This window comes from Pteronotus mesoamericanus, unplaced genomic scaffold (assembly GCF_021234165.1).
Source record: "Pteronotus mesoamericanus isolate MK-2021 breed Mesoamerican mustached bat unplaced genomic scaffold, CSHL_Meso_final contig_32, whole genome shotgun sequence".
Lineage (NCBI taxonomy): Eukaryota > Metazoa > Chordata > Mammalia > Chiroptera > Mormoopidae > Pteronotus > Pteronotus mesoamericanus.
Genome location: NW_026555134.1, coordinates 4772286 through 4782734, shown reverse-complemented (window position 1 = coordinate 4782734; position 10449 = coordinate 4772286). Strand labels below are relative to the sequence as shown.

At 38.6% G+C, this 10449-nt stretch overlaps 1 non-coding gene across 1 annotated transcript; it reads left to right on the top strand.

The window, feature by feature from the left end:
- The first annotated feature begins 9641 nt into the window (after window positions 1-9641).
- LOC129072609 (U6 spliceosomal RNA) lies at window positions 9642-9748 on the top strand. Its single transcript, XR_008529366.1, has one exon. It is a non-coding gene; the product is annotated as a U6 spliceosomal RNA (small nuclear RNA).
- Window positions 9749-10449: the final 701 nt, after the last annotated feature.

Genomic DNA, 10449 nt, shown 5'->3' with positions numbered 1-10449 from the left:
CTGAACAGGTAACATCTTCTTAACTCTGTTTCCTCCCTGGTAAATGGAGAAGAAGATGGTGAGTTAGGGGATGAACAGAAATGCTATACTGGCTTACATTTATTGGGTGCTTAAATATCTTCCATGCACTAGGATAAACATTTTGTATGCTTTATGCAATTTAGTCTCTCCAACAACTTTATGAGATTTCTATTACGTTTATTTTCATTTTACATATGGGGAAATTGAAGCAGAAAAATAAAAAAACTTGGTCAGGGTCATGAAAGTAAGAAAGGGTGGAACCAGTATGAGAACACAGGCCACGTGACTCCAGAGCCCAGGCTATTAGATTGAAGCAACGCACCTGGTGTGGCAGCCACTGCGCCCGTTCCTTCCATGGACTGGGTGCCCTGGCACTGGCTGCACTGAAGCTGTTCTTATTTCTGAAATATGTGTTGTTAACTTCTTTCCCTCCACGTTAAATTTCATATGATTCTGTTTCTACTTGTTCTTCTCTTCTTTCCTTCCAGGTAACTTCCTGGGTTCTTCTGGTTTTGTAATCCTTAGGAGGAAAGGATGACAAGAATCTTGACATGAGTTTCAGCAGAAAATGAATTTTCTGTCATCTACACAGTGTTGTTTCCTAGAAACTTCAGGCGAGATTACATCTCCCCAGACACCTCGTTGTTTATCAGAAGGAGAGCTCGTGTTTTGAAAGGGATATCTCAGCAAGATGAACTCCACCTATTCTACACACCATAAAATAACCTGGAGATGTACCATGGCCAATTGCCCATGGACAATTATATAATGTAACCAGCCATCATATTATGTGGTACTTTACATTCAGAGAAAGTTCAGAACTTCTTTTTGGAATGTTTTCCTTTTTCCTGGGGGATCTGTGTATTCATTGATGTGTTTAGTGTAAGTAAATCCTAGAAAAGCACACACATAAAAATGTAAGTTTTTTTTTTTTTGGATAATCAAACTTCTTTTCTTTTTTGTTCTTTCTTAGTGCTGTAAATCAACAAGATGGCCAGCGTTGGTCTGAAGAGAATCTTATTATCCAGATTTTTTTGAGGTTTGAAAAGATATGTGCCTGCTGAAATGAGCTTTTTTTCCTTTTTCTTTTTTTTTTCCTTCTAGGAGAAAATGGTCTTCAGGAAGAGCAAGGACACATATGGAAGGCCTTAGCTTATCTTTAGTGCTTTATGCACCCTTTTCGGACTCCACAGAACGGCCACTGAATGGGATTAAGTCCTAGAGATAGCATGTCAGTCATCATGAGGGATGAGTCAGAGGATCCTTTAATTTTTTTTTCCTTTGGGTCACATGTAAAAAACAATTTACCAGCATTGATGAATGTGATTAACAATGAGGTAGGGTATAGTTCTCTCCCGAACCCCATTGATGTACTGAAAAATAGAAGAGCTATCTTCTCTCTTGAAGATTTAAAAGAAGCTCCGGGGAGGAAAAAGTGGTTTGGCAGACCTCTTAAAGGATTTTTCTATTTCTATGCTCTATTCAAGGCTTAATTCCTCAAATTTATGTATTGCCCTGGTTCAATCAAACAGTGATCTGAGTAACTTTATTTTTATTAAAGCTCAGATCAAGGTGCCAGCCACATTGATTCAAAAATTCAAATAAATCTTTGTTTCCACTGTGTATTTAAATTAATGAATTCTTTTCATTCCATACCTTTACAGCCTTTGTATCTGGTAGGCATCCTTGGGATTTTAAAATAAAGGCCCTTTAGCCTATTTCTTTTTCCAAGTGTGATTTTTGTCATTTCCAAGCATCACCTTTTAAGTCCAAGGAAATAATTGTTCTTCACTACATTCCAAAATTTTTTGGTATTCAAGTTAGAAAATAAGTTATTTTTAGGAAAGGGGTCTCAACATCACTTGACTTATAAATGAGCTATTTGTCAGAAGCAAATTTTCTTAGAAGGCATACTAGGTCTTCCCGGTTTGAAACACAGCATGAATAATTCTTCTCTGCGGCTCTGGAAAGGCTAGGAGTGAGGTTTCCTGACCTGTTACTCCCTCAGCGTCTTCTCTCACTCTCCTCCCTCCTACTCAGAAGCAGCAATGGGCTCCACAACTGGTTTTCACTGGTGCCTGGTGGAACCTTAATTCCTTCCTGTCAGCACATCCCTGGGCCACTCTCATAGTCAGGATAAGGACTGGATAAGCAGTTGAACTTCTGGGTAGTTTTCCAAATGAAATTCAACCTCTAGACCTTTTGGGGTTTACCCAGTCTTCTTCACTACCCTAAGATGAGTTTGGAATGAATTTTTACTTAATGGATTCTATTTGTGGGAGGGAGAGGTAATGATGGCATTGCTCAGAGTCATGAGCGTAACTTCAAATAAGGGAAAAGAGCAGAGCAGGAATGTGAGAATAGATGTGACCCCAAGGAAGGTGTGCCTGAGGAGGTGCTGGGAGATTCCCATCGGCTGTTGAATGGAGATACTGTATCTCACACGAGAGAAGTTGCCTTCTGGCATTAGGCTTGTGTTTGAGTGCTGATTTAAAAAATAAAAGAGCTGACGAAGAAATATGAAAGGCATTGCTTTGCGATATAGGAAAATGAGTATGAAACACTCAGGATGAATTATTGCATACTGATTAGCTGAGAGAAAGGCGGTGAAACATTAAATATAAAATTAGTAGGAATAGCACCTTGAGTAAGTGGGACTCTACCTCCTGCTGGTGTGTTGCAAGGAATTTTTGGGGGGGAGGGGAATCCTCCTGAATTATGTGACTTGTGACTGGTTTTGGACTATACATAAGAATTGAACGAAAACTATTTTAAAACACCAAGATATCTTAAAATTCTCTTTTTAGCATAGTTACTTCCCATGACAATAAATCATTTCATTTCTATTTTTTCAGTTTGCTGCTTCCATGTGGCACCACGGCAAAACCAGCGTGGAGCCTAAGGCATGGCTCTCCTTCATGCCACGTGCTTTATTTAACAAGCAGCTGAGCCCCAGACGTGTACAAACATGCTCTACCTCCATATATTTATTATGATAATGTTGCAAATGATGGAGAAAATACATTAAAATTGGTCAATAACACTCCTTGGGACTAAGCCTATCTTTCTTTGCGGGTGAAACTTGTTTCTCAAACAGAAAAATGTTATTGCCCACATCTCCTTCAACACTAAATGATTATGCAGGTACATACCTTATTCAATCATTGAAGTTACCAAGGAGTATAAAATTAAACCTTATCCTCAGGGAGGTTATGGCCTAGTCAGGAATACAGGACAGATTAGATGGTGGGGTGACTTGTTGTACATGAGCACAAGCTAAGAATCAAACGTCTGATACTGATGAGCAGGGCTCCAGGAAGACCAGGTAGTATTAGGGATACCCAGTGGGACTTGAACCAAGGCTTGAATAAAGGATAGACCTATGAGCAGAGTAGTGTGGGGTAGATCATTCAGGTGGTGGGGCAGATTTTGTTTTTGTTTGCAATTATTAACTCCCTTTCCTCTCCAATGGGCTCATATACTCCTGCTAGTTGCAGTGTGATTTGTAATGCCTACTTGCAAGGGAAGTGTATTTGCTTGGTTAGTTGATTTTGGGCTTGCCCATGTGACTTGTTTGGCTAATGAAATATAAGTGAATCTTGACACATGACACATCAGAGCAGAAGCTTTAAATGTGACTGCATGTTTTACTTCTGTTCTCTGCCAGGACCATGGCACCTCCCAGACACTGGCAGCTTCTCGGGCATGGACTCCAGAATGAAGTGACACTTAGAGGGGAGCTGGAACCTGCAATAGGGTAGAATCTCATTAAAAACCTACATGTGATGCGAATGAGAAATATTTGTTGTTGTAATTCACTACGATTTGGAGGGTTGTTTGTTACCAGAGCACAGTTGTAGCTCAAAAAAGGGAGGGGACGCAACCTGAGAAGTATGTGGAGACAGAAAACTACATGTGTGAGGGGCAGTAAAAAATCTACTTTGATCTAGTCAAGGGATTCACACAGGAGAGAAAAATGACATTGGGCCATATTATGGAAGCCATGAATAGCAGAGGAAGACCATTGACCTTACTCTACAGGCGCTGGGAAAGCACTGAAGATTTTGAGTGCATGAACAAAGGAACAAAGGGAGAATTTTAGGAATATTTGTCCACCAACAGTTTTTGGATGAGGTGGAAAGTGGGAAAGAAACCAGTTAGAAGCAGCATTTGTTTTTCCTCTTAAAGTTATTCCATCTGGACCCTCTGTTTTACAATTAAAGCCCAGAAAGGTAAAGTAAGTTACTAAGTCACTTAGTAACAACAGGGCAGTAGAAGCTTTTGATGGTCATTTCCATGTTCTACTGACTATAACACACCCTCCTACCTCCCATAACTCTGAAATCCCCTAAATAAGTGAAAGGAATTCTTCTGATATTGTGGTCACATATAATGTAATGGAAGAATATTTAAAATTATAGACATACAAACAAACATGAATATATATATGTATGTATATATATAAATTTAACAAGAATCCGTTAGAATGTCATCCTGTTTAGATACTGTTTTTAAAAATTTTTTTATTGAATTTATTGGGGTGACATTGGTTAATAAAATTATGTAAGTTTCAGGTGTACAATTCTACAATGCATCTTCTGTATATTGTACTGTGTGTCCAGCACCCACAGTCAAATCTCTTTCCGTCCCCACTTATTTCCCCTTTCCCCTCGTCCACCACCAGCAGCATGTTCTTAAGCATGTGCTTCAGAATGTTTCTGAAGAAAAACGATGATTTTGTTGGAAGAAGATGGCACTCGTTATTTCCACAGGTAAAAATGCAAAGAAAAATTTAATGGGCCAAACAATTCTAAGGTTAAAAAAATTAGTATGCCCTTGGTAACAAAATGTTTTCCTAGGCCAGGGCAGCAGAACAACCTGTCATGATCCTTCTCAAGCTGGAGCTTCATGTGTCTGTGTTAGCTGCCCGAGGCTAAAGCCTTCAAGGCCTTCATAAGTCAAGCTTGTTCCTTCTCTTTGTACAGCTCTTCCAACTGCCATGTGATCTTTTCTTTTGTCTGCAGATTCGTTATGAATGTTCAGCTCACTGTGGTATGGAACCAGTGAAACCGTAAGTGGAAGAGAAGTATTTAAGGCTCAGCAAATGCATAGGCTTGTATCTTTCATATCTAAGGAGGACAATTTTAAAAAATAGATTCGATGAACCATCGTGTGCTTTTTTAGATGATGTGTCATTCGACACTCATGCTAACAACATAGAGCCAAGAGTATCATTTAAATATTACAGTCCTCATATGTGTCCAGTGAATCTGTTCCATTTCTAATTTTTCAACAGAGTTTTCTTGGCTTCAGTGGGATATTTTTTCTCACCCTGATCACAGTGTTTATAGATATCTCATAAAGCCCCCAATGTTACTGTTGTTCTGCACATCCCCTGCTTTGTGAACGACAAGCTTTAATGAATTGGGAATATATGTGCACATGGCATTTACTTAAAAAGGGAAAAATCTTTTTAAACAGCTATACCTACACAAATTCAATTTCATTTACTTTGGAGGAAATGAGAAACTTGAATTGTAAGTGTGGAGCCCTACAATCTTTCAGGCTGATAAAAGCAAGGTTTGGGGGATGGGTGGAACCATACAGAATTGCTTTAGCCAAAATTATTTTTGTGCACATTTCCAAACTCAGGATCATGTTTTGATAAGAAAAATCCCTTTCTCCACAAGTTCTCAGGTCCCACTCATTGGCCCCTCACCCCCAATTCTGGAACCTCTGTCAGGCTGTTATGTGGCTCTCAGTTCTTGGTGATATGTTTTCAATTTGAGTCAACTTGATGAGAGAAAAATTACTAAAAAGTGGGAATGAGCTGTGAGGTGAATAGGGTTTTCCTATCAAAGTGGAGGTATTTTTAAAAGCATTTATTATTTCAAACTAAAACATTTATAGAAAGCCATGAGTGTGAAGTGTATGGTTACCAGTTGTGGCTTGCCGTATTGAAAAATTCAAGTTCATAGGAACTATTTACTGAGGCACTGGCTAGCAAGTAGTTTGTACATGGGAATAATTTGGCTCAGAAAGCATGTCAGTTTAAAACAATAGTTTACTAACATAGTAGTAATGGGCAATTAGGATTCATAAATGTTGCCATGATTGAAACATAATTTGGGGTCTTCAATGAAAATAGTTCTGTTATTAACAGAATAGGGCGTACATGCCATATGTCTATGTCTTACACATGACATGAATGTCAGAAGTGAGAAAAATCATCCCTTCATTTTTAATGTTTTATAGGTTGTGATGTAATATAATTTTTTTCTGTGTTGAAAATGATGAATATCATTTTTGGCACATTTGTTTTACAGTAAAGAAGTATTTAGCTTACAAGTGAAAAAAGTCTGGCTTTGACTATGGATTAAAGAAATGTTGTATAGCTAAGTTTACTTTTTTAGTAAAGGTCAGTTTTGCATGGCATTCTCTGGAAATTTGTTTGGAACATCTAAAATTCTTCTGTCATATGAATTCTGGAGATCTGAGGGAAATATATTTAATCACATTGGGTGAGAACTTTCCTCTTTGTGTGAGTCCTTAGTAAGCTCACAGTGTTTTTTAACACTCAATCATATGTCACAGAGTTCATTTCACAACAATACATATGGTATATTATTAAAAAAAGCAGGCTGCAAATAGCATTTATGGTATATGAATTGTATGTGTGTGCACATGTGTAAAAAAAAGATGCCTTGATGGTTGTTAATAGTTAGCTCTGGGTGGTGGGTTTTGGGTTATTATTTTTTTGTATAGTTTTTTAGAGTGCTTGATTTTCTTTTGTCATACATAAAATGTTATACATTTTAAAGAGGACACATATGCAGTTTCAAGGATAATAATGAATACCCACTGTCTGGCTAAAAAAATAGAACATTACTTCATCTGAGAAGCCAAGCCTTCCTTCTGCCCCTGCCCCTTTCATGAATGTAATTACTTGCCTGAATTTTGTGCTAAACATTTCTTTGCTTTTCTATATGGCTTAGCTACCTATGAATGTATCTGTAAGCCATATATGGTTTTACTTTGATTGTTTTGAGCTTTAAATAAATGGAATCATAGTGGATATATTCTTCTGTGACTTTTTTGAGATGTCCGCATGTTGATGTGTGCAATTAATTTTTTTTTTTTGTGAGGGGATAATAGCCCTTCAGCACAAAAAGAATCAATGAACTTATACTTATTTTGATTAAAGACTTAAATGTTAGACTCAAAACCATAAAAATTCTAGAAGAAAAGCATAGGCAGTAAAATCTTGAACATTTCTCATAGCAATATTTTTTTTTGTTATATCATCTTGGGCAAGGGAAGCCAAGGGGGTAAAAAACAAATGGGACTGCAGCAAATTAAAAAGTTTTTTCCATAGCAAAGGAAATCAACGACAAAATCAAAAGATAACCCACTGAGCGGGAGAACATATTTACCAATGATACATCTGATAAGGAATTAATACCCAAAATTTATTTAAAAAACTTATAAAACTTAAGCTGAGAAAACAAGCAATCAAATTAAAAAAAATGAGCAAATGACCTGAATAGACAATTCTCCAAAGAAGACAAACAGATGGCCAATTGACATATGAAAAGATGTTCAATGCCATTAATCACTAGAGAGATGTAAATTAAAATCACAATGAGATATCACCTCATACCTGTCCGAATAGCTACCATCAATAAGTCAACAAACAGCAAGTGCTGGTCAGAATGTGGAGAAAAAGGAACCCTGGCGCACTGTTGGTGGAAATGCAGACTGGTGCAGCCACTGTGGGAAACCGCATGGAGCTACCTCAAAAAATTAAAAATAGATCTGCCTTATGACCCAGAGATTCTGCTTCTGGCATTAAGTCCAAAGAAACCCAAAACACTTACTCGAAAGAATATATGCACCTGTGTTCATTGCAGCATTGTACACAATAGCTAAGATTTGGAATCGGACTGAGTGCCCATCAGTAGGTGGGTAGATAAAAATAGCTCTAGTACATTTACACAATGGAATACTATGTGGCTGTAAAAAAAGAAGGAACTCTTACTTTTTGTGACAGCATGGGTGGACTGGGATAGCATTATGCTAAGTGAAATGAGCCAGTCAGAGAAAGACAAGTACCATGTGATTTCACTCCTATGTGGAATCTAATGAACAAAATAAAGTAACAAACAAAATAAAAGCAGACTCATACAAAGAACAGACTGACAGCTGTCAGAGGGGAAGAGGGTTGGGGGCATTAGGTGAAAAAGGTGAAGGAATTAAGTAAAGAAAAAAAAAACAACTTCAGACCCAAACAACAGTATGGTGATTACCAGAGGGTGGAGGAGGTAACGGAGGGTAAAGGGGGATGAAAGGTGATGGCAGGAGACTTGATTTGGGGTGGTGAACACACAATACAATATACAGATGAGGTTATTATAGAATTATATACCTAAAACCTACATGATTTAATTAACCAATAAATCACCCCAAGAAATTTAAGAAAAATTAAAGAAAACCTCATATTTACATTTAAAAGTATATATGCAGGAGGAGTGCTGAAATAACCATGCTTTCATGAATTGAAAAAGTTTTTCCCATCCTGATATGCTCACACGTAGATCACGTCAACAGCTGCCTAGAGAAGGTGGTTTGAGGGCTCAGCGGCTGCACACCATGGCAGAGAAATGCCTTGCTTTCCTGCCTCTGCTGGGCAGCCTCCGTGCCTGAAGTTCAACCATTCAGGGAAGTTCCTTCCTTGGGGCTTCAGGAACTCTCTCTCAAAAGGAAAACTGCGTCGTTTACCATGGAACGTGAATTAGTTTTGCCAGTGATCGGCTTTAGTGCTTGGAAAGCAATGAATGTGTTTTGAGGGACAGAGGAAAGGGATAGTTCTAGACCTTGAGAGGGTTAAGAACAGGCTTCCGAGGGATGTTTAAATAAAGGGCTCTGGGCATCCCAAAGGCAGTTGAGGACAGAGTGAGGAGGCAATGCCAGGTAAGCGAGAGACAGAGGAAGGAGGTGAGAAGGCAACATTTTATCCCTTTTATAATGTTGCCCATATGTAGTGACAAGTACTTTTTGAGTACCTAGCGTATGCGTATCGGCGCCATGCTAGGCATTCTCAATTCAAAATATGTGTAAGACCCAGTCCCTGTTTTTAAAGAACTCCCAGCCTAACGGAAAAATCAGCTACACGGACGATCTTTGCACCGTGTCTCAGGGGGCTACTAGGAGAGCACAAAAGAACAGTGACTGACCGCCTGCGGGTCTTCGATCAGGGGCCCCGCTGTATGGGTTCGCGGGGGAAGGACGAGTCTGGTGAACATGGAAGGGAGGCCATGCCCACTCAGGGGAAGGACGCTTGTAGAGGCAAGGGGGTGTGAGCGCACAGCCCCCAGGAACTGCTAACACATATGGCTGGGGTGCGGAGTCCATCCTGTACCGGCAAAGGGATGGTTCTGAAGTCTGACCGAGTCATCATCCTATTTGAATTCATTCTATGTCTTTCCAGTACGAAACCCTGTATGGCACATAATACCATTTGCATTTAGCCTCACTCCACCTTGCCTGCCATGGTTACGACATTACTTTCCTCAAATGACTCTCTGAATCACAGTTTCCTCATCTATAAAAATAGAGAATTTGTGGTCACTTTGGCAGCACATATACTAAAACTGGAATGATACAAAGAAGACTAGTGTGGCCCCTATGCAAGAGTGACATGCAAATTCTTGAGATGTTCTATATTTCTATTAAGAAGTACAGATACAAATTGACACTGATATTTTGTACAGAAGTACAAAATAGTCACGGGGATGTAAAGTACAGCGGGGGAATATAGTCTGTAATATTGTGATATTATGCATGCTCTGGGTGGGTACAGGAAATATCAGGGTGGGGGAACATTTTGTTAAGTATTTGATTGTCTAACCTCTATGCTGTACACCTGAAACCAATACAAAAAAATATTGAAAGTAAACTTTAATTAAAAATGAAAATAGAGAACTGTATCACCTAAACTCAACTCCCTGAGTTTTCAACAGATATAGCCTGATGACAATCATTAAAGCTTGCTATCTGGTGAACGACTATTTCATTTCAGAAAGAGAACATTTCTCTTCATTCCTACAGTTGAATTCCTACGTTTCAGAAAGAGAACATTTCTCTTCATTCCTCCAGGAACATGCAGGTTCTCGTGAATGTGGATGACCTCTCTATGAAGGCCCAAATGTAGGAGTCTATGGGAACACCAATTAATCACTTGTCATATATTTCAGCACCTACTGTGAGCAAGACACTATATGACCATTATGTCATGTCATGAGTCTATTGGAAAAGAGTTAGCCTTGCTTGTATAGTACACCTATAACATATACTTTTGTTTATATTTATCTTAAATTTTATAACTCTATCATAAGTGTTTCAAAACCATCTATTTAAAGGCCATGTACA